Source organism: Strigops habroptila, chromosome 2, assembly GCF_004027225.2.
Source record: "Strigops habroptila isolate Jane chromosome 2, bStrHab1.2.pri, whole genome shotgun sequence".
Classification (NCBI taxonomy): Eukaryota; Metazoa; Chordata; class Aves; order Psittaciformes; family Psittacidae; genus Strigops; species Strigops habroptila.
The window spans coordinates 83,002,863-83,029,977 of NC_044278.2; the positions used below are offsets into that span (position 1 = coordinate 83,002,863).

Consider the following 27,115-nt stretch of genomic DNA (forward strand, 5'->3'; position numbering starts at 1 on the left):
TTATTTTTGTTCAGTCTTCCAAAATATTTGCTGGTTAAGTACTGTTCTATTTGCAGTAGCACATGCTTAGAATGCTTCATTTTCTTCTGATTATTGCCTTAAACTTCAACTGCTTTTTGACTGCAGTGTGTAATGCCTTGTATTAATGTCAGGGTCATGCACTTATTGTTCAATGTACAGTGCTGTGCACTTCAATGAAATTATAAACAAATAATAAATAACAACAATCTGTGTGCACTACTTTGAATTTCATTAATGTTGCAGAAGCTATACCTCTGAAAATAGGTTCTCTAATTTTTACACATTTCAGAAAAAGCTGGGCGCTCTCCTGTACACTAATTTAAATATTTTATTTTCCCTAAGCAGAATAAGCCTTACTATCTTTACAGGCTCACTGGTTTTAAAGACATTTGTTTTATTGATTTTTTGGCTTGACACACAATCCAGTATAGTACAGATTTTAAACCTAGATTGTACATTAGGCATTCATGACATCTCTTGCTCGTTTGTTCTTTACTGTCAAAATCTGAATAGTCAGTGAGGAAACATACAGTAAGGATTTCTTTTGCTTCATATTTCCTTGACCATTAATAAATACTGAAATTATCTTACCATGCATGGAAACCAAACAGTAATAAGTATGTTCCCTATCCCCCTGCCTGGTAGTCCAGCACTTTGGCAGGTTTTCAACCCAAACTAATCAATTAAAGACAACATTGATTAACTTAAACAGAAGGTGGTATTGATTGCAGGCAGTAACCTATAAATAGACAATTGTTTCACAGTGTTCATAGAGCTCATTGTTAGCTACACCTTTAAACTTTAAGGTACATAATCCTGTTATCTACCATCCAAAAAGCAAAGGAAGGGCATAGAGTTAATGAACAGTTACATATACATTGCAAAGTATTATAATAGAGCCCTCCTATTCAACACATACTCTTACATAAACTTTTTCACATTCTCTTTGAAATTGCTATCTGTTGCAATTTACATCTCATTTTATAGCTGTATATATACGAAGCTGCTGGAAATCAAATATGTTCATTACTTTTCTACTGAGATAAATGATTAATCAATCAGAGGCTTTCTTCCAACATAGTACTTTAGTGCACTTTTAAAGCAACTATGTGTAAAATTAATGACTAAGCATGAACAGAGTCAAATGGGAAAATTCAGGACAATAAGAATATTAAATAAAGCACATTGTGCATCAAAAAGGCTATTAAGACTTTATATAGAATTGTTTTGCTCTGTTTCATTTTTTTCATCTCTTACTCCCTCTCTCCTCCATGTTCATATTATTCAAACAGGGAAGGATAGGATCTATGAATTCTTACCTAACAGACTTCCGAGGTCACGCCAGTTGTCTTGTTACCTGGGAGAGATGGGCACTGCAAGCCACTAAACTACCTATTTGTTTCTCATGAGTACTCTTTTCCATTCATCTCCTTCCTCGGAAGGTAACTGGAACCTGAACAGGCTGGTAAAACACACATTTCTAGCATAGTATCCTCAACTGAAAAACAAATCAGGTTTTTTCGTTCCAGAGAAAGAACTAAAAGACTTTATTTTTTTAAGCCAGGATGAAAAATTGATTTAAACATCATTTCAGTGAAATGGTGTTTCTATAGCCTATCATGAAAAAGATATGAACAAAGTGGATTTCTGGTTCATTCACAACTGAACCATAGTCCTGTGCCTTTTAGGTTGGTTGAGGAGCTAGATCTGCTGACTGTAAGCTGTTTACCAGTGTTTGCCTCCAAACTGTGTGGAGAGCTATTACTTTTTTTCTCTCTTTTTTTCTCTTCAGCCACATTTACTACTTCTTAGACAGGTGTTGGAAAGTGGCATCATGTCAGCTGTGTCATAGAGAAGATTGTTCCTAGGCATTTGATTTTTAAACTACTATAGACATTAAAAATGCCTGATGCTTGTGTATCATCCCCTTATAAAGTAACTTCGTCTGTCAACATTAGTGTTACATTCTTCTATGAAATCATAAAAGACTTCACCATCAACAGACCTCAAAATATTTGATGGTTGGAGATCTTTCTAATATTTGCGTTTCCCTTGTTGTGAGTTATCATGTGAAGCATGAGGAAGACAACTCTTACGACTGTCCTGTTCAGTGGCCCTTTTTGACTGTCAGCCATGACCTGCATTGAAGAAAAAATAAAAAGTTTTTTAGCAGGCCATGTGAGCAATTCTACGAAGGAAGGTCATAATCAATTTCCCATCTCATCCCTGCGTGTTTGAAACTCTGAAAAAAGATTTTCAGAGAGAAGTTAAGATATTCTTATCTTAACATTAATTTTCACACTATTTAAAAAGTGATATGGTTGTTCATGAGTAGATGACTAGTCCGATTTGAGATGCTCCAGGGTATCTGAGACATCTGCATAGGGTTAATCATGCTTATGGAATATCTAGGCCTTTCTGGAGCAGCAGCTGGAAGCCACACAGGCTATAGAAGGCTGACTCAAATCGTACCAGATATTGAATCAATCACTTTTTGCTAGTTCAGAACACCTTTGAACATATTGTATTATTGATTTTGCTTATATTAAATGGAAATTTGTGAATTGTTATACATTTTGAATAAAAATATTCTTATTACTACATTAATTCCAAAAGGAATCCTGTGCCACTCTTCTAGAATTTTTAGAGGAAACACACAAACATTCATGTGATAATTTCTCTATATTTTAGTCTCCTGTTATCTGTGACTAGCTTGTATTTTACATAGCATTTGACTGAGATATGAAAATGTAAGATATGGAGAAAAAGTTGTGTTAATGGATTGGGATTTTTTTTAAGAAGTCCAAACTGACTGACTTTCAAAAAGATCTGATATTTTTTGCCATATATGACTCAGATAGCAGCACTTTGGCCAAATAAAGAGCTGGCCTTGTGTATGCCAGCCCAGAACTTTATTAATATACCTTGGAGTTTCTTGTACTTTCTCTGTCCTTTGAAACATCTTTGACTTCTATCTCTACATTCAATGTTAAAATCTTTCCATAGTTGCTTCCTGTTTTTTGGTTAAAAAAATACTCAATTTCACCAAGAAGCTTGCAAGAGTAACCATATGAAGAAATGACTAAAGAAGTTAAGTTGGTCTTTAGCAGACATTCAACAGAATTAATTTATAAAGTGTGTAATTCTTTTTAGGTGCTAGTGTAAATATGCATGTCGAAACAGAAGACAAAATCAGACATCAAGCTGAAGGAAAGCATGTTTGTGCATAACAGTTCTGAGAAACTGGTTAAGGTCAAATTATTCCTGAGAAAACACTAATTTTGTAAATCTACCAAAAATAGCTAGTCCAAAAATTGTCCCTTAAATTGCTGTTACACATTTTCAGAGGCTACTTCATTTATTATAATGTTTCTGCATGAATATAAGTTGTAGTAAACAGATTTATTTATTTATCTACCTATTTATCTATTTATTTTTGTTACTGATTCCAGTTTGTAGCCTTTTGTCTGTCTCAGACAAATTGTTTTGAGCTATGGCTGGAGTAACAGGAAAGCTAGTAGTATTGTTATCTTTGTAATAGCTGATCAACTTTGCAGTCTTTAATGGATTTAATCTTCATGTCAGGAAAAACTCCTGTGATGCAGAACAAAGCAATTATCTTTATGTCATAGAAGGGGTAAGGAGTTTGGTCATAGATATGTTGGAAACCTGTGGTAGATCAGAGACTGAAAAATCTTGCAAAAACTAAAAATTTCATTCTGTCCTTCATGTTTTTGCCCTCCCTTTTATATCTTTCTTCATGTTCTCTCATTGTATAGACATACAGAAAACTAGATGGAATTTATGCACTTGAATATTGGTGGTAGGATTTATATCCTAAAGCTTCATGCTTACAGAATATGCGTAACGCATAATCTGTGTTTGCTCTGCACTTGTACAGACTGAAGGCTAGCCTCTGTGAATATCAGGGTAATGACAAAGTGCGCCTGGTGTAAATCTTTTCAAGTCTTGTCTTTGTAAGCCACAGCTTTGAAAATACAAAAACATATGTTGCCTAGCATTATTTGATTATTAATTCATTTGATATGATCACCCCTCACATATCAAGTTGACCTATGTGTTCAGCGTTTGGCAAAAAGACTGGGCATAAACTCTAGATTCTGTTACTTCTACATAAATATAACCAGTTTGGTTAAAATACCTTGCATAATGACTTTTAAAAGGTTTGAAGCTACAATAAAGTAATAGGGAATGGATTGTTTAATTTATGTATGTTCTGCTAGCTTCCTAACCCAAAGCTCCATTGAATTTTGTTCTTCAGCTTCCTTGTATACAGGCAGACTCAATACCTGCTATACTTTTCTATTCATAGAAGTGAAGATAAACCAGCATCAGCTTCCTGTACTTCAGGAGCTGAAGACTAAACATGCATTCTTTACTGTATGATTTCCTTTTGATATTTTGGTCAAAACCAGAAAAAAGATGTGACATTCAATTAAACCTGAGTCATCAAATGCAAAACTATCCCCAAATATGCTATGGCAACAGCAAGAAGCAAAGGAATTTCCAGTTGTTTACGTGGAAGAGTATTCAGTGCATTTCTCCTATGAGGTAAATCCATCTTACCCCAGCAGTGGTGCAGTAGTGTTAATTAAATATTTTGACATGATCATCCTTACCTATATCCCCTACCATATGCTTGAAATTACTGTCCCCATTCATGACCAAGGTAAACAAAAATTAATAAAGGAATATAGCAAGTAATGTCATTTCCCTCAAAGCTTTAAACAAATGTTTTTTGAGATGAGATGATGACTATGAGATGTTAGTGTCTGTGCTGGTAAATGACTTCTGTTTATGTAAGAAGTTGTATGTGTTCATGAACCCATATTCCTGATGACATTTCTGATTCAGGTACCTTTTTGATCTCAGGTCTTGCTGTCAGACTCACCTGCAAATCCAGATTTTGAGCCTGAAGGACTGTAGTGAGTTAGTCTTGTGAACATTACAAGAGGGTTTTCTTAACTGTGGAGAGCAATAGGGGAAAAAGCTATGAAGGTACTTATTTGGAAACATCATTCCAATTTGAAGCATTTTGATAAGGAGTAATGCAGAAGGTGACGAGTAAGGTGGAACCTTTCAAGTTCCATGTTTCCAGTTGTTAAAAGGGAAGAGCCAGCGAAGGAGTGACAATTCAAAGAAGTAGACTAGGAAAATATTTTTGCCATATGAATTTGTTACACAGCTCAAACAGACATAGGCTTTAGTAGGTAAGATATGAGAAGAAACAGTATATGAATTTACAGCCAGACAGAGTCATAGGAAAATGAGGGAAAGAGATTTTTTTCTGAGAAGAAGTTTAGACAGTGTTGTATTGAAGCATCAAAAGTGACAAACAGGATACCTTCATTTTGAACTTCACGGACAGGTAAGATGAAAAGAGTAGTTCACAGAGATTAAGAGGAGTAGTAGTGGTAAGGAAGAGCAGGAGGAATCAGATGGGGTGAATGATTAAGAGCTCTCTTTATGCAACCTGACATTATCAGAGCAGCTAAACATTCACACAGAGAATCAGAAAAGCAGGCTGAGGTTTTAGGTCAGACAGAAGGGAATAGACATGGGGTACAAAGGGCTGTGTCAGTTGTCAATGAGGATGTGATGGCGGAATTTCTTTTTGTGGATGAGATAACTCAGGTAGAAAGCTGGGAGAGGAAGACAGTGGGAGGAAGATAGCAGCCCTGAGAAACTGAAACAGAAAGTTGAGGAAGAAGCCAAAAAGATCAAACTGAGAAAGAAATTAGCCATGTAGATGGAAAATAAGAAGATCCTAACAAAGGGAGAACAATATTTGAATACCAAAAACCTTTCATCAAAGCCTAGTCTAGGAAAGTCTAAGAGGTAAGGTATGAGGTGCTGGTTCGAAGATTTGGCTAGAAAGAAATCATTAAGAACAGACACATTTAATAAAAATTTGCAAAAAAAGATGACTAGCAACAGAATTGATGTTCAAGGAAGAATGTGCTTCCCAGCATTTTGCAAGTATTGTGGTCATTCATCCATGTGCTTAACTGACAACATTCTTACCAAATTAGGACCATGCAAGTATTATATTCATGTTGTCAAAGAAAAAATGACTATTTAAAGAATAGGAAAGTTTCATAGATTTTAACTTTTAACTATTGAAGTCCTTCATTACATTTTGTTTTATCAACAATGTCCCTATATACAGAATTATTACAATGTGAGTTCTAGAAATTTTCTTGTATATTTTTGCTAAACATCTGTGGTAATTGCGGTGGTAAAATTAAGAAAATTGAGAATTTTCTTAACGGTAGTAATCATAGAATCATAGAATCATAGAATAGTTAGGGTTGGAAAGGACCTTAAGATCATGTAGTTCCAACCCCCCTGCCATGAAATCTATCAAAAAACATGAAGTTAGACGTGGCCACATTTTCACTACCCTTGTTGCATTTAGAGAAAATCTCAATTTCTGTTAGATGCTGTAAATTTGCCACCTAACTAAAGAATAAATAAACTAAATAAAATCATTGCACTATAAATATCTTATTGCAGATGAAAGGTATGTACACAGCTAAACTTTCAAAGGGAGGTACTTTCCGTTGAAACTGCTGAAGTCATATCACCTATGGGGAAGGGAGGGGAAGTTTAGTACTTTAAGGGGGGCTCATAATGTTACCTTACCTTTAATTCTGCAAAGAAATTTAGACTGTAGGTGAACAAATATTCTTAACAGCCTTGTAGCAGCCTATTTTTGTGAAGAGTATCAGCTAGTGATTTTCTCTGCTTGTAGAAAACTTCATTTGTACTGGTATAAGCGTTAAAGAGTGAGAGCAAGTGAAAATCTACCTCTATATACTTTGTCAAATTTATGCATGTGTATTCACATTGTCAAAAAAGAAAGTTTCTTTTATGCTATCAGGTTTGGACAGGATATCATAAACTATTTTGATAGAGCAATCTTTTGCTATAGTAGCTTAAACTACAGAATAAACATATTACACCTTGAGTATTGCATATCATAAAATAGGATTTAAATGAGTGATATTGAAATCAAAGTTCAATTTAGGAACTTGAGTGTATTGTTGTGAAAAGCGTAGTCAGTTATATTTATAGCTTCGTATTTTCACAGGAAGAAAACAGTTTAGAAACCTAGGGATCCCTTATGCTTTTGGCAAGTGCAGTAGTTTTTAAATAACAGCATCAGGTCCACAATTTGCTTTCCTTAAAACCTACAATAAAAAATAAAAATAAACGCCACCGCCAGACAAACTACAAAGGTAAAAAAATGCTGTATCTTGCATTTTTCTACCTCCTGTGGCTAGGGACAGAATGCAGACATGCCACAATAATGTTTTTTATTTCTACTGTTCAAACCATATTAATGAGAACATCATTTTGGAGAACTAATTATTTCTATTTGTCTTGTGTCACACTTTCTAATTCCCCTATATTAGCACAGCCAAAGCAAATTAATTGCTTTTCCAGCAGTTGAACCTTGTCCAAGAACGAGCTCACATTCCCTTCCAGTTTTGCAGTTTCTAGGAGTGCATTGTGTCAAAAATTTCTCTTGATACTAAACACAGCCCAGAGAATATCTTTACAGATTTCTGTTGCTGCTCACTTGATGAAATTTATAAGTTTAAGTGACCCACTAGGAAAGATATAGTTCTTAGCTGCAGGATTATACATCAAAACAGTTAAAGTGAAATTAAAATTAAATGAATGAATCTCACTGAAGCAAAAAAAGCAGTAATTAATGGTTCCCTTAATTGTCTTCATAAAATATTTGCATGGGTCTAATTTGCATAATTTGCATGTATTAATTAATCTTTCAAAGGAATTTTGTGCTGAGAGAAGCCAAAAAATCTCTTTGTTTTATTTAACATCTAATGAAATATTTATCTTCATTAATGAACTTCTCATCTTCATTAAAATAAAAATTGCACAAGTTTGTATGTTTTAAATGTTTTTATAATTGAAGTATACAAAAAAATCTCTTCAGACCTACAGTATCTGAAAAACAAACACATTATTGCACATTCTGTGTCATTGTGACTACAGCAACCAACATTTAAAATTTGAGAAACCTTATTTCCTTCCCCAGAAGTTTTCAAGGGGTTTTAAATCTCTTGAATTTCATGTTAATTGATGATTCTCTCTTTTTTTTTTTAATTTTACTAATAGGTTTGACAAGGTGAACATTTTGGTATCTTTTATTGTTGTCAACCTGTGATACATAACAGCTTTTCTAGAACAGACATTGTGTACAGAAAAAGAGGCTAACATCATAGGTTAAAATTGAAAATACTACATGATTTTGTACATGAGATGGGGTTAGTTTATACTCTGTTAGACTAACAGTTGTGGAAAAAACAGTTTGTGAGTTACTGCCTGACTTTAGTGGTTGAACCTGGAGTAAGACTGATGACAGTAACAGTTATAAAGGATGATAGTGGCAGAGGACCTAAAGTTAAATGACACGTTGCGATGATCAGCAACTTTGAGACAGTATCCAAAATAGCTAGACATCCAGAAAGAGAATTAAAAAAAATCTATATTAAGGTTTTGTGCAAAATTTGAATATGGAAGTGTAAGGAGATGAAAAGAAATTGAGTGCTTTGCAGGGGCAATTTCTGTAAAAAGAATAGGTGTAAGAGGATGATGATTGGTTTTTTGGGGACAAAGGTGAAGGCTATACTTTAAAAGGGGACCACCTAGAATCCCAAGGTAATGTATCAGCTACTTAATATTGTTGGAAATAGTGTCTGTGGAGAAAGAATAGTGAAGCATGGTTAAAATAAAATAGCTTTTATACAGAATGTTAATGCCGTGCATAGGAAGATTTGTGGAATGGAGTTTTGGGTTTTTTTCAAAGGTAAGTACAATATTATTGGAATAATAACTTGAAATAGGGAAATGATGGGGGATTTTGAATACAAAGAATTTTATTTGCACAATGAAACAGCACAATGGGATCTGCACTCATTTTCAGTACACCTGCCTATGCTTAAATCCTTGCACAAGGAGTTTATAAACACATTAATGTGTTTGAATTTGTTTATTACATGCAACACTTTGGAAAGCCAGACGTGTGGAGATAGAAAAGTAGGAGCTGCTTAGGAGTGCTTTAAGATACAGCATTCATTATATAAAATAATTTAGGAAACAGGATGTTTAAGCTATCAAGACTGTATACGAAGTCATATATTCTTTACTACATTATCTTATAATTTTTTCAACTGATAAGATAAAGTGGAACTTCACGGATGCCATAATGGTCATATAGATGTCATTGTGTATTACAAAGGTGTGGAATAACTGCTGAGGCAATGTAATTGTCTATAAAATACCCAAACAATATCAGTGGGAGGGATATGTTTCACTTCACACTTTTGTAGGGTAGATGTCTTTAGCTGAGCTATTTGGCTGGACTCCTATTAAAGTCAATGAAGAGTAATAGACACATCTCGTCCTTTGAAGAAAATGAATCATAACTTCCAAGTTTCCTCATTTATTACAAAACCAGCTCAAACACAGGTATCTACAGCACAGGTGTCTGAAGTTAATGTGGTGAATCTCATTTGTTGTGTATTTTCCTTTTTGCTTGCCTCAGAATTCCAACATCACTTGTGATAGTAAACACGCTATGAGCAGCTGCATTTCAGTCACTTCTTATAACTACTGATGTTGGAAATGAGTAATTGTGCATCACTTCTGGAAAAACATCCATGCTTGACAATTCACTTTCTGCTTGGTATAGTTCTGTAATGTTTCCATACTTTACAGTTTTGAAATTTGCATAAAGCATGACCTTCAAATGTAGAAAGGATAACTTGAATTCTTCATTAATCTTGAAGCTTTGCAGCTTTTATTGCAATTAGATGCTACCATGGGAGGCACAGGGAATGAAACAAGAGTCTAAAGAAACATTCAGAAAGCTCTGAATTAAAAACAAAAGTGGACATATACTGAGAGGTGGAAAAAGAGGTAGATGAAGTATCACAGAACTCGAAAATGGGAAGTGGTGTTATATTATGAATATAGTTGTATTATATTACTTTAACTGTATTGCTATCTCATTACTAATTTGTAATGGACAACTAGTAAATGTTTCTTCATTTAAATGTAGTTTTGCTTGCAAACAAGACAGGGGTTGGAATTAACATGATGAAATGTAGAAGTCTACAATGTCGACATCTACGTCTGTGCTTGTCACCCTCAACCCTCTGTGGAGGGAGTGGAGGGAAGCATCTACAGTACAGTTCACTACTTCATAAAATAGGTGTCTGTGTTTCTCCTTTGTCTGTGGACATACGTATAACAAGAGTACCCTGGTGTAAATACAATAAATCCATTTTACAGCAGGGGTTATACTCCAGGATAGTCTAACTGTAAAAGATAAACATACCATGTGACACAGTTACAAGAAGTATATGATAAGGAGTCACTGTCTTTGCTCATTTCACATTTTACAGCAAACAAAAAATGAAGTGGATAATATCAATTTCACAATTAAAATGGTAGCATTTGTTTGTGTTCCTTATATGCTTTAGCTCTGATGTTTTGCTATTGAATTATATGGTAAAAGAATAGTGCATTTTGCATGCTTCAGTGCATTTTTAACCAATGCCTTAAGCCAGAATTGAATCTTTATGCAGTCTTTATCTCCTGATTTCTTGGTGGCAGCACTGATGCTTTGGTATCTCACAGGAGTGTTGTGAAACTTAATTAATGTTTGTAAAGGCACAACAGAAGTTCAGTTATGTTGTTAACTTCTGCTTTTATATTTTCTTTGGTGACCAGAATCCCAGGCATTAAAAAATTGCAAAGAGAGGTGATGCAAAATACAGCAATTCACAACTTATCAACTAATTATAGGTAAATCTAGTATGGGAAAATAGATTTTAAAATATTTTATGGGATTCAGTAAAGAAATAGTTGATAGCCACAATTTTTTGTAAAAGCAGCCTGCTTGGATTTTCGTAAGAGAAAAATTTAATAGACTGACTTACCTCAATTATTCTGTGTTAGATCAAAAGTGGTACATTTTGGCGTAATAGGTGACAGTCTCTCTTCTATAATCCTAAACTAACTGTGGGATCAGAAGTCCTGTTGTAAAAAATGACAGTTCAACAGTCACTTAATATATTCAAGAGGCAAACAAGCAGTTAAACTTAAAAATGTAAATAAAACTGTATGGTGAGATTGTATCAGGCAGTGAACAGTGTTAAGAGCTGGGAAGGTAATCACCCCTTCCACACTCCAGCTCAATTGCTCTATTACTTTTATGTCACTTTTAGAAAATAAAGAAAAAGAAGAAAAGATACCCTTCCCATCAGTAAAGCTGTGTTAACTTAAACTACCTGAGGGTCTTATGGTTTAATTTTAAAGTGGCCAAAGATTTTTAGGATTTGTCCTTTCTCTCTTTGCCAGTATGATAAAAACAAACAAACAAAAAATATTTTATGTCCTTCAGAAATAGGAAATACAGTATTTTATTTTAAGATGAACAAATTCTTAATATGTCTGTAACATTCATATAAATGCCTTATTGTAAACCAGCAAAGTAACCAATTACTATGCCAAATCTGTTTTAATTCTAAAAATAGCATTTTCTATCAGTGTTTATTTTTATATTGACATAATTAAGAAAGATAACATAAAACAATTTAGTCTTTGTATAGTTCAAACATTCAGCTTTCCCAAGGATTTGATTTGGACCTTGACCCATCTCTGTTAGTATCTCAAGTTCCTTTGAAGAAAGAAAAAAGAAAAGAAATAAATCAACTAAGAAAAGTAAGTATAAAGGAAGTGGAACTAAAATTAACACATTTTGAAGGAATACTTAGCCAGCATCACGTTCCATCTATAGCTAAAATTTTCTGTCAGCATATATCTATAATAAGTATTCTTCCAGTGAACTGCCAGCTGGCTTGTAAAGAGGAAAATCTATTCTATAGAACAGACTGGTAGCTTTAAAAAGAAATCTTTAGCTTTTCAACCCTCCACAGGAAGTATTTTGGTCATTTTGAGGTTCCGTGACACCTAAAGGACATCCTGGGAGACAGCAATATATATAATGGTAATGTGATGTCATTTTGATTTTTGTAGTTGAGAAACATGTATCAGTAATGATAAAAGGAATATTTTTTCTATTATATTTTTGTCAGCTTTATTTTTTAGAAGTGATGCATCCTCTAAGCTCTATTGCAGCTTAGGAAAAGCAGCAATAGCATAATAGTGTGTTTTGTCATGGACGTTAGAAAGGATGGATCACAAACTGCTACAGCTGGCCTTGGAAACAAAGTATTATGAAGTCAGGACCAAAAAATTTACAGTGCAGGTTTGTAAGCATGAAAGTAGAATAGAGATTGTTAAAAATATACAATGCTATATTATATAATTCAAGTTTTGACTTGTTTATTTAGTCTCTGTTGATTCTGCAGATTTTGCCTGTGACAAACTGTCAGTGCAACCCTTGCATTAAAAGACATGTATTTTTCATGATACTGTTTCATGCTGCAATATGCTGGCTACAAGTCCTTTCAAGTAATCAAGCTATATTGAATACAAACGTAAAATAAAAAGCAGCAATAATTTGATCTCATTTTTCATTTTACACTCTGACTCAATGATACACCCTCTTAGCCACTGAAGAGGGAACAGTATCTTTGCACATTGATGAACTGAATAAAAATATTGTGGTTGAATCAGACTCCTTGGCTTTACTGGAAATACTGGAAGCATCATAAAAGTAGTATAACTGACTGGAGGATCGGTTCCATTTTTAACCTTATCATCAAATTTGTTATGACAATCACAGTTACTATCACTGCAGTAACTCTGCCATCCTAAGCAATCTGGTTCCCAATGCTAAAATATTAAAATGCTAAACACTATTAAAACGTACAGAAATCAGTTCTATTCCTGTTCCAAATAGGTAATAGTTCCAGAGTTTGATCTTAAACATCCAGTGCACAAAAACCTCATAATTTTAGGAATTAAAACTAAGGTTTCCCTGTAGGTTTTTTCATATTTTTGCAAAACCTGTGACTCTCTGAGATTTTCCAGCTAAAATTAACTTCATAGCCAAGTCTGTTTTACCAGACCAGATATTCAGTAAATATATTCAGGATATACTCAGTTCTTGCTTCTCTTCCTACTGTAATAGCATAGCATTAGGGATAGGACTAGATGGGCTTTAAAATCCACATTTGCAGGATATCATATCACAAATACCATCTTAAAGACCATTTTAATACCTCTATCATCTTGGAAGGCTACACCAGAAATGAGTTCCTGCAATAGAACTGTTTTGTGCCTCTTTTTACTATTTAATGTATATACAAGGGATAATCAGTTGCTTTTCTATAAGTATGTCAATTGATTCTATTTTCATGTTTTGTACTCTATTCCATGTATTATACTAGTAGCCTGTTCTGAAATAATTCTAGTTTAAATTCACCTTGAGCGTGGATAACCCACATCCTAAACACTTCCAGGGGAGGTCCTGCAAGTGACCTGTACAACTGCCATTAATATATTTCTGTTGAAAATAAACAGTGAAAGTGGACAGTGAGAGAAAGTAAATAAATAAATAAAAGAGAAAAAGCAACCGTGAAGTAATATTTTTCATTTCCTCTGTCTTGACAAAATCACACTTCCCAGCAAGAAAAATTTGCAGTTCAGATATTTTGCACAGGCCATTGCTTTTGACTCCAAGGTAGTCACTTGATCCCAGAGTCCCTGGTTAAGGCTGCTGTGTAGTTTAATTTAGCCATTCTTTTTTCTCTTGCTTACTTTTTCATGATGGACCACGGTGCTAAGTTCTCTCTGGGAAGGCATGCTGCTTCCATATGGTTTGGGATTTCTGTAGTGGGGTGCATCCAGGACAGTCTGTCATGACATGCTGTTTTTTCTGAGGAATCTCTATTGGCAAAGACGCAGAGTGGTGCCAAATTCAAACCACCTGGCCCTAAGGCTAATTGAGTTTTTCCTGAGAGGGTAGAATAATAATTCTGAAGTACCTATCTGAAATTATGTTACCACTGAGAGGCAATGGAAAAGGTTTGCTTGTCACTGAAGTACTTAAATGCATCTATGAAGATACGCTTAAGATGGAAGTTTACACTCAGCTAGGGGAACTAGTTTGAATTATGAATTGCAAAACAACCTACCTGGGGCAGTATCAGCACTTGTCACTGAAAGAGTTCCCTTGTAATTTTAAATGCTAGTATTGTTAATTCCTTGTTCCTTATAGGAGCAAAAGCATTTTGCTTAACTACTCCTTCATAGCTATTAGGTGAAACCATACATACATCTTTGGGCTTGAAGTCTTTCTCAGATTTAACATGAGCTCATTTTTTTTCAGTTTTGCAGTTGTGTCCCTCAAGCTAAGTCCCGGGAACTTCATTAAGATCTATTCATATTTCTGTGTGGTAGTAAGGATTATGTATGACTCAGTTCATTGCTTATTTCTTAAGGCATGACTTCTGGTTTGGTTTCTGTCACCTTGACTCTTGTTCTGGAGCTGACTGCTTGGTGCCGTTGTCTTCCATAAGCTTACTTTTATACAAAATGGCTAAAAGTAGCAAGCTTATATTGCATGTGTTTTGACACCCCATGCATCCTTAATAGATTTTCCATAAGCTTGCTACTGTGCAATCCATCTATTTTACAGCCTTATTCCTTCCTGTTCTTGAATGCGATCATTTCTTCATATTTTGCATTGGGCTGTTACTCTGTTTTAGCACAGATGAGATCAAGGATAGTTGGGTATTAAAGAAAAGTGTGGTGTTAATGTGATATTGATATTAGAAAAGGATTCCACACATTCCAGAATTGATGTTTGCAGGTTAATGTAAGTAGTAAAGCTAAATGCTTTCTTTAAATGGCCTCTATTTTCCAGTAACCTTTGCAGCATTTGAAATGACATCTCAGTAATTGGGATAAAGGAAAAACCAGATCATACTCTTCTGTTAATTGTGGGGTTTAAGTCTAATCTGAAAACAACAAAACACTGGTCTGCCTTTTAGTTTTTGAGGGGTTTTTTAGAATTTTCACAAATGAAAATTGTTTGCATAGAAAAGAAGTAACTTGAGAAGAGTGAGGTAGGTTTGTGATTCCGTGAATCAAAAGAGGTGCTCTGCATAGGAGTTTGTGTTTTGACTACTTTATAAGTAGTCTGGGCTAAAGCTCTAGAAAAGATAATTCTTTAGAAGAGCTTGTCTTCATAGATGATTTGTACATGCTGAAGGAAATGAACATCACACTGTCCGGTGATGGAAACAGTAGATTACTAATACTAATAAGCATGACCACAACTATTCCTAGTTGAAAAATCATGACTCTTTACTTTTCCCAGACTTTCATAAAGGATCTTTATTAATCCACACTTGATTATGTGATCTGTAATTGCAAACACATGTATCATGCTAATGCTATTAGCTTCTAGTTCAGTGATGGAAAGGATCTGTCTGTGTGTTTCCATCCATGTACGGAGGAAGTTTTAAGAACTGCTAGCTTGTAATTGCTTTTGAATAGGTATTTTCTGTTATTTGATCTCAACTCAGAAACTGTGGAAAGCTCCAACAAACACTGATTTAATTCAGATTTCAAGACCATTTTTTGCTCTCCATAGAGAAAAATAATTATTTTTTTAAGCCTGTGTGAAAATTTGGTATTTTGTATGTAAGATTACTTTGGTGATGATATTTGGGTAAAAAAGTGATCATTGGAGCAAAGCTCTAAAAAAGGAGGCAAATATTGAGAAAAGTGGAAAGAATAATCTGACTAACAAGTTGAATAGTAATTTCTGTTTCCGTCAAGACTTCACAAGGAAAGAAAGAAGGTGTCAGGTAGAAACCACATTCCAATACTCGCCTCTTGCTCATTTTATGCTAACAGATCCAAGGTTGCTTGTTGATTGGCTTGTTAAAAAGATAGTAAAAAAAGTGTTGTTTATGTTTCTGACAATACAACAGCAAATAAAGCAGACCTTTTTGCAGAATTTAAAACTGTTTAATGCAGGATAGATTGTTCAGCACAAAAATTATCCACACTGTATTATAAACAGAGCAGAACACAGTGAGCTGTGGAAGCTCGCAAGCTGATTGTATTTAGCTGTGACTTCATCCTTTAATAACTTTTCCACATGATTCTTTAGTTGAAGGTGTTTTGTTTTGGTTTTTCTCTGTTGGTTTGTCATTTGTTTTTCTTTTTATTAGTTTCATTTTATTTTTTTTTTTTACCAGCAGAAGTGACACAATACAGTGGCTTAGGTTCAGTGCTTGTAAGTAATCAGTTCTTTTGTCTTTTTCTGGATTATGTTTTTGTCCTGTTTATACAAATAGGAAAAAGGTTGCTAAGTTCATAAGGCAACTATAAAAGACAGTGTGACTTTTTTTTCTAATCTGTTTCTTTCAAAGAATTCCTCACCTTGCCAGGTCAGTCTTTTCAGTGCTCAAAATGGCAAGCTCTGTGTGTACTATATGATCTTTAAATAATAGAAGGTGACATATTCAGGTAGTCTAGTGCTTTCTTAGTTTACTAAAGACCGGATTGCTGACCTTTAGCTTGCTCCCAGGGTATTCAGTGATATAATGAAAACATATATTCATGATTAAAACATATGATAAAATTACTGAAAGAAGATCTTGACAGCTCAATAGTTAAAATATCTACAAATAAAGATGTTTAGACACTCATTTTTACGTAACTGTGTTTAAGTTTTATGTGTGGAAACTCAGAGGTAGAATTAAAATCTCCTAAGTATAATTATAATTTTAAAAAGAAAGACATGAACATCTCAGTCTCCTGAATATTTGCAGTGAGCATTAACACAAATAGATTTGTACATGAATGTTAAGTAGAGAAATGAAAGGTATATGATTAATAACAATATGCAAATTTGAAACTAATTTATTGCTGTTACACAAAGGGCAAACTAGGATAGTGTTTGGCCAAATATTTTTACATACTTAATATTTGCATGAGTTTATTGAACATGCAGTGTGAAATCACCCATCTTTGCATAAAAACTGGATAAGCACTTTTTTTAAAGAACAAATTGTTCAAATTTCAAAGCTTTGGCAGTTGATTGCTTTCCTACATTCTCCTGTACTCCACTGTAATTGTACTTGGAAAGAGGGCAGGGATCCATCTGTGTTCCCCAATATATAGAATCATAGAATCATAGAATAGTTAGGGTTGGAAAGGACCTTAAGATCACCTAGTTCCAACTCCCCTGCCATGGACAGGGACACCTCACACTAAACCATGTCACCCAAGACTCCGTCCAGCCTGGTCTTGAACACTGCCAGGGATGGAGCATTCACAACTTCCTTGGGCAACCTGTTCCAGTGCCTCACCACGCTCACAGTGAAGAACTTCTTCCATATATCTAACCTGAACTTCCCCTGTTTAAGTTTGAACCCATTACCCCTTGTCTTATCACTACAGTCCCTAATGAAGAGTCCCTCCCCAGCATTCTTGTAGGCCGTCTTCAGACACTGGAAGGCTGCTATGAGGTCTCCATGCAGATGATCTATTTTTTAAATCAGTAACAATGTCAGGACATTATAGATCCTTCTGTCCCTCCTTTTCAGTGTCGATTGGTAAATCTTCAGTGTTCTGATTAACCTCAAAAGCTGGAAGGAGTTTTTTCCCCTTACAACATATTGTTTTGCATTTCATCAGGAAAATTACATAAAGTTGTGTTCTGTTGATTTCATGACTGCATTTTACAAAAGCTGGGCTATATGTTTTCGGTCTCACACTGCAAACTCTGAAAAAGATTCAGCCTCATAATAAAAAATTTTCCAATGATTAAGAAGTTAGACTCCCATTTTTTTATCTTCCTCTTTTGTCTCAATTCTGAAAGAAATATCTAGATTATACAAAAATATATTTTGTCCTTAATTAGCTGCTTCCTATAAGTTTTTTGAAGAAGGGTTACTATTCGACTAAGATCCCTTCCATCTGTCACAATATGCTTGCTTTTATTTTGACTTCCCATTGCTGTCTTATCAAATATCACATGAATCATCGTTTGCCATTCGTTTCGTTTTTGTGTCTCTTCCTCCAAATGATTAAAACATCAGGTTGAATGAAAGGTTGGAAGTACACTGTGATTCACATTTGCCCCATCTTATTAAAACAAATAAACCAACCAGTTATATAATTTAAATGTGCTTGAGCTATGGCTTGCAGATGCTTTTATCAGCTCTGGGCTGAAGAGGTTGTGTGCATTCGGGCATGCACGTACAACTGTTCTTTGAAAGGGACAAACCTCATTAGATTACAGGTGCCTGGAAATAACTTCTGAGAAAATAGCTGCCATTTTCAATAAAGCTACTTCCTAACAGGAAACACAATTTATTATGTTCTTTAGCACAAGTGAGCAGCTTTTCTTTTATTTAGATAAAAGTAGCCCCATTTAGTGTCACAAATATTTTATTTCTTTTAACCTGTTGGACTGAGGGTAAATCATAATATTTTTCATTCTGATATTCTAGCTTATAAAATGTTGAGGAAAAGAGCTTTAATGATTCTTAATTTACAAAATATGTTACACTAGCTTTCAAGTTGTTTCATTTACTTGCCACACTATCTTTTCTTGTACAGAGAGTCGGAAATGCTTCGTCATAGCCTTAGCTTGATAGAACTGAAGTTAGAAGTTTTTAACACCTGTAGGTTGTGGCAGTAGTGTGTATATACTGAATTTCAGTACAAAGTCTCTGCTGTCTTCACTGAGCATGAGGGCTAGTCCTAGGGATTTTGTACTGCAACATGCAGTTTTAAAAAAAAAAAAGGCCTCTCAGCTCAGTCACAAGCCATAGAGATGGGCTTCAAATGCAATTTTGTGAGCCAAGAACCTATAGTTTCAATTAAATAAGTATGCACATGTGGGGTTTTTTTGTTAGTGGTGGTGGGGTTTTTTTGTTATTTGTGCTAATGTAGTCCTTAGAGATCTCAGCTAACACTGCTATACCTTGTTAAAGACAAGGAGACTGAGAAACCATCAGTGCACTGAATCTCTGTTACCTAAAAAGAGAAGGGGAAGAAAGAGAGAAAGGTTAAAGGAGAAAACAGAAAAAAAGTGAAATTGCAGCTCATTTCAGAGTCATGGTTGGGAATAAATTTCAGGTCCTTACTTGTTCAGTTGTGTTCTTATTAACGAAAAAGAGATCAACTTAAAGTAAGTATTCTTTGAAAGCACAAAGACATTAATAGTTCCATCATTCAACTATCCTTAAGGCCTATTGTGAGTGACAATCAGCTTACGTCACTGTCCTATGCCTTTTTCACAAAATTACATTAACTGTAGTTAGGAACTCTAGTGGCTAAACTGGGGCTACTTTCTTTGATATAAGCGCTCCTGGCATTTGCTATCCTACATCTCACAAATTATGATCATAAAAACTATCAATCAAGTAATAATAAATTAATAAAAAATTATTCAAACCTTGACATTCTAACTTTCCAAAGCTACCACTGAGATTTCTGATCTTATAATTTATTTTCCTTCTCATGCATTATTTTGTCTTTTTTTTCTTCTTTTTAACCTGGATTCTGTGGGTTTCTTACTTATGAGCTCTCTGTGACATGCTACCATTTTTAGTTTGTTGCTTGCTTGGTTGGTTTTTTCCCCCAAAGCTCCTAAATGTGGGAAACACTTTTATCCTTTTACTAAGGAGAGTTTTCCTCAATAGGCTTTTTTCTGATAGCAATTGACTGAATTCAGATGTGACACCACACCTTTGTGGTAGATCTGCAGATTTTTGTAAATAACAGTATGCTCTTATAGTCATGATGATCACTGTTGTTATCTTTAAAGCAGCTCTCAAAATGCAAACTAAAATATTATATTTTTGCATGGCAAACAACACCAGTGTGACTTGCACTGAGTGGCAGAAAAACACATTGCCATCTAATGCATGATTTGTTTTGGAATCTAAGACCAAACTTAACATTGGATTGTAGATTTTTATAATTTTACAAGGATGCATATTAATAGCAATAATATTTGAGTGGATTTATGTTTTTATCTCAGAAAATGTTGGACCCATAGAGATATTACTACAAGCTGCCCACAGAACACCAGTGTGAATCATTCTCCAGCTGACACCTCTGTGGGAATGCATTTTAAGGCATATGATCCTTTTCAGCATTGCAGACTTTTATGTCAGTTCAATTTGTTTGTTTTCTTATAACATTTATGACCGTGTTCATTCAAAAGCCTCAAAATGAGTCTTAATTAAAAAGGGTTGATCCAAAAAAAATACTCCCTCACTCTGGCTAGAATTTCTGTCATATCAGTGCAGAGACAAAAATAAATGAGAATTAGGAATAGTGGCATTTTCAGTTTGAGTTACTAGCATGAGCTTGTGTGATCTTGCTGAACACTGCCATTTGCAAAAGAGCAATTAAAACAGATGACAATCTGCTAATCATGCACAGTTCTATTTAGAAATTTAACAGTATTTTCCCAGTTCGTGTGTTTGCTTGACTTCCTAAGAGTGAAAGGAAGTTTTATGTATTTAAATTGTATATAACATTATGTGAATTTGGGAAACTTCACCACAGCTCAACAATTTTCAGTAGGCTAAAAATATACTCCAGTGTTGTAAACATTTATAGAAAACACTCTTTTGTGTGTGTTTGTGTAGCGTATGTTTATGTGCACATATCCATGTTCGTGTGAATAGTATATTCCGTATCTGGTTTATTTAAAATTGGTTTTATGCATATAGACAAACTGCATTTTTTTTTTTAACAACAGAAAGTAATGCAACCCACATACATAAATAAAAACTGATCAGGAGGCAGCAGAGGCATGGTCATGATTCGGAATTGAGGAGTAGTGGCATTTTCAACTTGATTTGCTGATCACTGGTAGCTGTCATGATTTGTAGGTTTTGCTTGTGATTTTAACCTTCGAATCACAAAGGACTATGAGTGGTAATGCTCCACTGGTATTCAGATAGGAACACTGGCTACACCTAGAGGCAAAGTGGTTCTGGTGGCTTTGACAACATTGAGAAGTTCCAGTCATTTCAGAAGTACCTCTGAACAATAAGAATTGAGAAAGAAACGTATAGGAAGAAGGGAATAGGAGTCTGAAAAGCCAAAGGAGCGGCAGTCAAATACAGGTATTAAAATGGTCACCACATCACAATATGAGGTTACCATTCCTCTGCAGAGCTGTGAGTTACCTTTACTTTTCCTGGCATGGTTTGAAGTATTCATATTTCTGAACTACTGTGCTATTTACTTTGTGTACACTCCTCTTGACTGGTGACATGAACTTCTCAGCTATGCACAGGAGCATGCTGGAACAAAAGAATAAAGCCTAAAAAAATTATTTCTCCATCTTCTCGCGAACTCATGTTATGAGAGGCTGGTGGGCAATTCCAAAGATACTGTGACTTTTTTTTTTTTTCCATGCTGGTGCTATAGGCTCTAAAGAAAAGGATATTCATTTTGCACCTCGTACTTTCATGACTAATCTAAAGAAAATCAAGGAAATATTTTACAAGTCATAGAAAATTTTGAACTCTCCCTAGGTATTACTTGATCACAGCAGAATTGCTTTATCTATATGGTGTATGTCAGGGTTTATTTTAAAGTTGATGTGTCTGATACTTTCTGTGTTTTCCCATATGTTAGGGTAATTAGTCAAACTTGTTAATGGAAAATATATCATCTGTTTTATAATAAGCCTAGCAATAATATTAGTTCAGCTGCTGAGTTCCTATATGGCATTTTAAGTCCATTATCAATAGAGATGATTTAATTGCACTCTTAATGGTCCATCATATAGTTATTTGAGGAACAGGAAGATTTCTGCTTATTGTAGATATCCATCATGAAAGTGTTTAAATTATAGAAACAAATATCCTCTTACTTTGTAAGGAAGATACTTTGTAAAGCTGCCCATTTCTATTGTTCACTGTCTGTGGATACAGAATACGGGATCTGATAGTGTCTTCCATTAAAAGTGAAAAACCTCCTATTGACTTCACTGTCAGATTGGATCCTTAAGCAGTGTAAAATAGAGCTGACTTTTGAAAATGTACTGCTGTTCATCTTTTGTTGGCTGCTACAAGGATTCTGCTTCCTACAACTGTATTTTTAATTGAGAATGTTTTAATAAATATTTTATTTTAAAAGCTATATGGAGACCTAATATAGTAAAATAACATACAAGTTACTGACTGTAGGTTATCTTAATGTTTAGGAGTGGGAATTATGTATAGCACTCATTAGCAAGTGTGCATTCAGGACAGCCAAAGTGCTGGTATAAATGCAGAGTAGTTCTCCTACAAAGGTATCTGGACAGCTTTAGTGCTGTAAATGTCTATTGTGTTTATTCAATATATTTGGGAGAATTATATGCAACTATAGCCAGTAGTAGCTCTGGCTCTCCTGTACTTGATGCAGGTTTTCTTTTGAGACGGTTTACCAGGCCTTCGGTTTTACCAAGGTCTATGTCAGAGGTTCCTTCTTTCTCTCCTGAATTCCCATATGCATTTTGGTTGCTTTTCATGCATCAGATAAAGTCTTTAAGGCCTTACTCAAATTCTTTTACCTCTCTTCAGTGCAAAAAGTCTGTAAAAAGTAAAGAGAATGTGGAAAGGTTCTGAGTAGAATCAGTCTAAGTGGTGGGAAAGTTATCAGCTACTCTGCCAAAAAAAGCTAGGAAGGTGAAAGAGTAGGGAGAAGGGGCAGGAAAATGTAAAAATGGGAGAATGTAGCAAAAGGGGGTACACACCTGAAGCTTGCAAAAGAAAACTAGTGATGGAAAAGATAAAACAGAGGGACACTAGATAAGAGTCTCTGTGACAGAGTGTGCAATTCTACCATCTCCTTTGTTCCCCAGCAGTTCTGATAGAAACTACGCAATGCAAATCTGAAAGGAGTGTACAGAAGGGCCGAATTTTCACACCTGTATGTGATGTACATTTGTCTGCTTTCAAATTAAACTTTTGTTTCTCTCAACAGTTACAGTAATCTTGTGGAAGTGATGCTGCATGTTTCAGTGAAAGCCAAGCATTCAAGAAACCTCAGCATTCATTTATATAGGTTTAGCTCACACAATTGTTTTCCTGTACATCTAATAAGAATTTTAAAGACTGATTTGGAATAAAGAAGTTAGACAAAGAAAACCAAAGCAGAAACAAAACCATCTGAAATCTTACAAATGTATACTGATTTGACTTGGACCAAAAGAAGGGTTTCATGCAGACTTCAAGCATTGAGATACAGTTTGTACTTATATTCTAAAATATAAGTAGTGTTTCATAACTATGCACTGTGAAAGATTAATATGCTTCATAATGTGCAATGTACAAGGGAGCAATGCTTTCTATCCTACAGTTCAGAAAACTAAGAAGTTTTTTTGTTTCCTGTTTAGTAAAAAAAATCTTTATATTTGCTATGAGAATAGATGCATATAAGATGTTCATGTCCCTGGTGAAGAAAAGATTGTGTTACATTTGTAAATTAGATGAAAATATGTTATGGCAGAATGTGGTCTCCAAGTTTTTATAGATCAACAGCTACTGGGTAGGTGAGCTTATTGTTTCTCTCCATTACACATATCTCACTTAAATATATACTCCTCACTTGGGTGGAGAAAATGTTGAGAGAGACGTGCTTACATCTTTAACACAGTAATTGTTCAGTTAATCTCATTTATGGGGAAAGGAGGCTATACTTCACTGATACCGATTAAATATCCTATACTGGGTTCTATATAAATAGCTACAAATGTGCACAATGGTTACATTACATGGTATATTTAACAACATAGCTAAATCAGAAAGTATGAGCTATGCCGCTAGTGATGGGAGTACTAACGATTGCATGCAAGAAGACTTTTGCTCTGCAACCATGAAGGAAATAATTGCTGTTCAGCACCATTCAGTTAAGCTTGCATATCAGTAAAAACACATGCACAGAGGCTCCACCTACATTCCTTGTGCCCTAGCACTGATAGGAGTGCAGCATATATTAAAGCTTTAGAAGGTGTTACAGTATTCGCAACTTGCAAAGTGCATACAATTTTCAACGGAGCTAATTTGACCACTGTCAGTTGCAAATGCAATGGTAATGTTCAGGTTTTATTATTTTTTATTTTTTTAAACACAGTGTACCATAGGTGGCATTTTACAGACTGCTTCTGCAGAGGTTTTTAAATCTTGTGGGTTCTTTCCTCTTTTCAATTCATTGAGGATATAAATGTATAAAGCAAATGTTTCTTTTTCATATTTTAGATGGAAGACTTTATTTGAAAACTACTGTCATGTATTGAATTTTTCCTGCTGAAAATACCTGTGCTACAGTAAAGAACTTTGCAGTAAGACATTGACTCATAAGGAGTTCTGTGGAAACAAAGTGTTTTCAAGCCAACTTCCTCAACTTCATTTATCAATGTTCTTCAAAAATGTAAAGAATTCTGCAAGAGTGTCCTCCTTTGGTTATCTCCTGTGGCTCAACCTGGAGACCCAGAGAATGTTCGTAAATGTACAGTAGCACTCTTCTTACAATGAAAATCTGTGTCTCTGCGCCGGACTATTGTATCCAAAATTACAGGCGGTCAGAACAAGGCTGAGTATTCCCTTTTTCAAGGAATGCAGACTCTGTCCTCCTCTGATGATTCTATATTTGAGCGCATCAAATGATCCTTCCAGCGGTGTCCAAGTACACTTACAGACTGTTATCTCATACCGAAACCAGCAAGACAGCTCAGAAATGAACTTGTAGAGGGCATAAGAGGATTCTTATTAAAAAAAAAAAAAAAAAAGGTAAAAGACGAAAAAAATTGATACATTCAGTTTCAAACTATGATTGTGGGTTTTCTTCTAAAGACATTTTTCCATATGCTTTCCAAGAGACCAACACGTTAGACTACATAAAGTGAAATGGAATTTTGTGTAAGTGAAAACAAATGCTGAATGTAAACAAACTGTTTTACTGTTCACCAAGACTCTTTTCCTAAAATAAAAAAATACAATAGAAAGAGTAATAATTTCTCATTGTAAACTGGCAGGGGTTTATGAAATAAAAGACTGCTTCTTATCAAACTGTTGGTCATATGTACAGTATATAACACAAATCACACACGGAAGGTATTATGTATGCAGTAGAAATCTAGAGTTTAGGAAATGAAAATTTTAGATAATATTGTTTTGTCACCCTGTTGGTCAGAAAGACACCTTTCTAGTTTTAACGCATGCAGGCATGTAAATATTTGTCCTGGAGTCACAGTATTACTGAATGAGATCTTAAGCATCTGGTAACAAGTCAGAATTCTGTATCAGCCACTTTTATTTGTATATTGAGCCCTGGTTAGTGCCCTGATTAGTGCACTTTTAAGAATGGACTGTGGCTGAGCAACAAGTCAAAATGCCAGAAATATTTTTATATGTTAATGTCATATTACGTCAATGTTGCAAAAAAAAAAAAGAAAACCTAACAAACACTTGGTGTATCAGTCCAATTCCACGTAGAACTGAGTGATACAGTCGAAGTCTGTTGTCGCTCCCACCTTGTCTTAGGGATGGGTAGTTATGTGTTACTTTCACTGTCTTTATGAAAGCTACAATATGTGTTTTCACCTTTGTGCTGATAACTGGAAGTAAGCTGCAACACAGTGCTTATTACATTACTAAAAATTATGTTCTTTGCTTTGCGTACTTTTGGGTTACCCCTTTAAAGACTGATTTTGTGAATCAGTGCTATTACTGTAAGTTTTGTGATTATGCTTTCTTCATCTAATGTTTTATGCATATAAAATATTATTTATTACATGGAAACGTATCAAAACCTTAAATGTCTAAGATGCCTAACTTAAAGAAAATACTGCTTTAAAAATAGTTCTGATTGGATATTAATATTATTTTGTCAAAAAAAAAAATCTAATGTTTTGTAAACTCTAGCAGTGAGCTTCTATAGTTTGTAGGTCTTCCTTGCAATACTGGTACATGTTTATTTTGTGCAGTTCATATTTAATCCACCACAATCCTTTTTTAACAATAGAAAGATGTATATACAAGTTCACATCATGGTAATTTTTTTTAAAGAAATATTGAGCAATATTTTTCATTAAATATTGTTACCTAATACTTTCTAGCGATATTATTTTCTAACCATGATTCTTTCATAATTTTTGTAGTTGCTTGAACACATATGGGATTCTGTACTCCAGTTTTTTCATATGCAGTCTTTAAAGGGTTAACAGCTATAAAGTTAGATGGACTTGTGGCAAGCTTTTGAATCATTCATATCTGAAAGAGAATTAAAAGCCTACAACTGAAATAAATATATAGTAGCATCTACCATTGCTCTGCTCCTTGCATAGAGTCACCTGTAAGTAGGTTTAGTAGTTTTACAGTATATACTTTCAAGACCTTTGGGAATGCCTCAGTGTTTGGCTTGGTACATAAATGGAAATGTTAAGGTTTAAGGGGGAACCAATTTATAAGCTGGATGTTTAGAAAGAATCTTGCTAAAACCAGTGTAAATATTACAGACCATGAGATGTTACCGTAAGTTGAATTTTTTGCCCCTCTTTAGTTATGCAGGTTTTGGGTTGGTATTTTAGTTTTGGGTTTTGATTTGGATTTTTTTTTTTTTTTTTTTTTTGCATAGATAATGAAGAAATTGTGCTCATGTTATTGTTTATATGCTTTTGTAATCTTAAAGATATTAATGTCTAGTTGTTCTATATTATAACCACATTTGCGCTCTATGCAAGCCCTTGGAACAGAACATACTCATCTTCATGTAGGACCTATGAAAATTGTCTATTTTTATCTATATATTTAAAGTTTTCTAAAAATGAAAAAAGGTTATTACGAATTTTGTTGTACAAAATCTGTACAAAAATCTGTTTTTACATCATAATGCAAGAATTGGAAATTTTTCTATGGTAGCCTAGTTATTTGAGCCTGGTTTCAATGTGAGAACCACGTTTACTGTTATTGTATTTAATTTTCTTTTCTTTTCAACAATCTGCTAATAAAACTGTCTGAAATCTCCCTGTGACTTTATTTACAGTTCATCTTTATTAAATTTTCTGAAATGTATAACATCAGAGGAATAT

At 34.5% G+C, this 27,115-nt stretch overlaps 1 protein-coding gene across 1 annotated transcript in view; it reads left to right on the forward strand.

Moving 5' to 3' along the window:
* DACH1 (dachshund family transcription factor 1) overlaps window positions 1–27,050 on the forward strand; it is a 377,909-nt gene extending 350,859 nt beyond the window's left edge. Inside the window, 1 exon segment of the mRNA XM_030476075.1 lies at window positions 24,285–27,050. The gene's annotated coding sequence lies outside the window, so the exon portion shown is untranslated.
* Window positions 27,051–27,115: the final 65 nt, after the last annotated feature.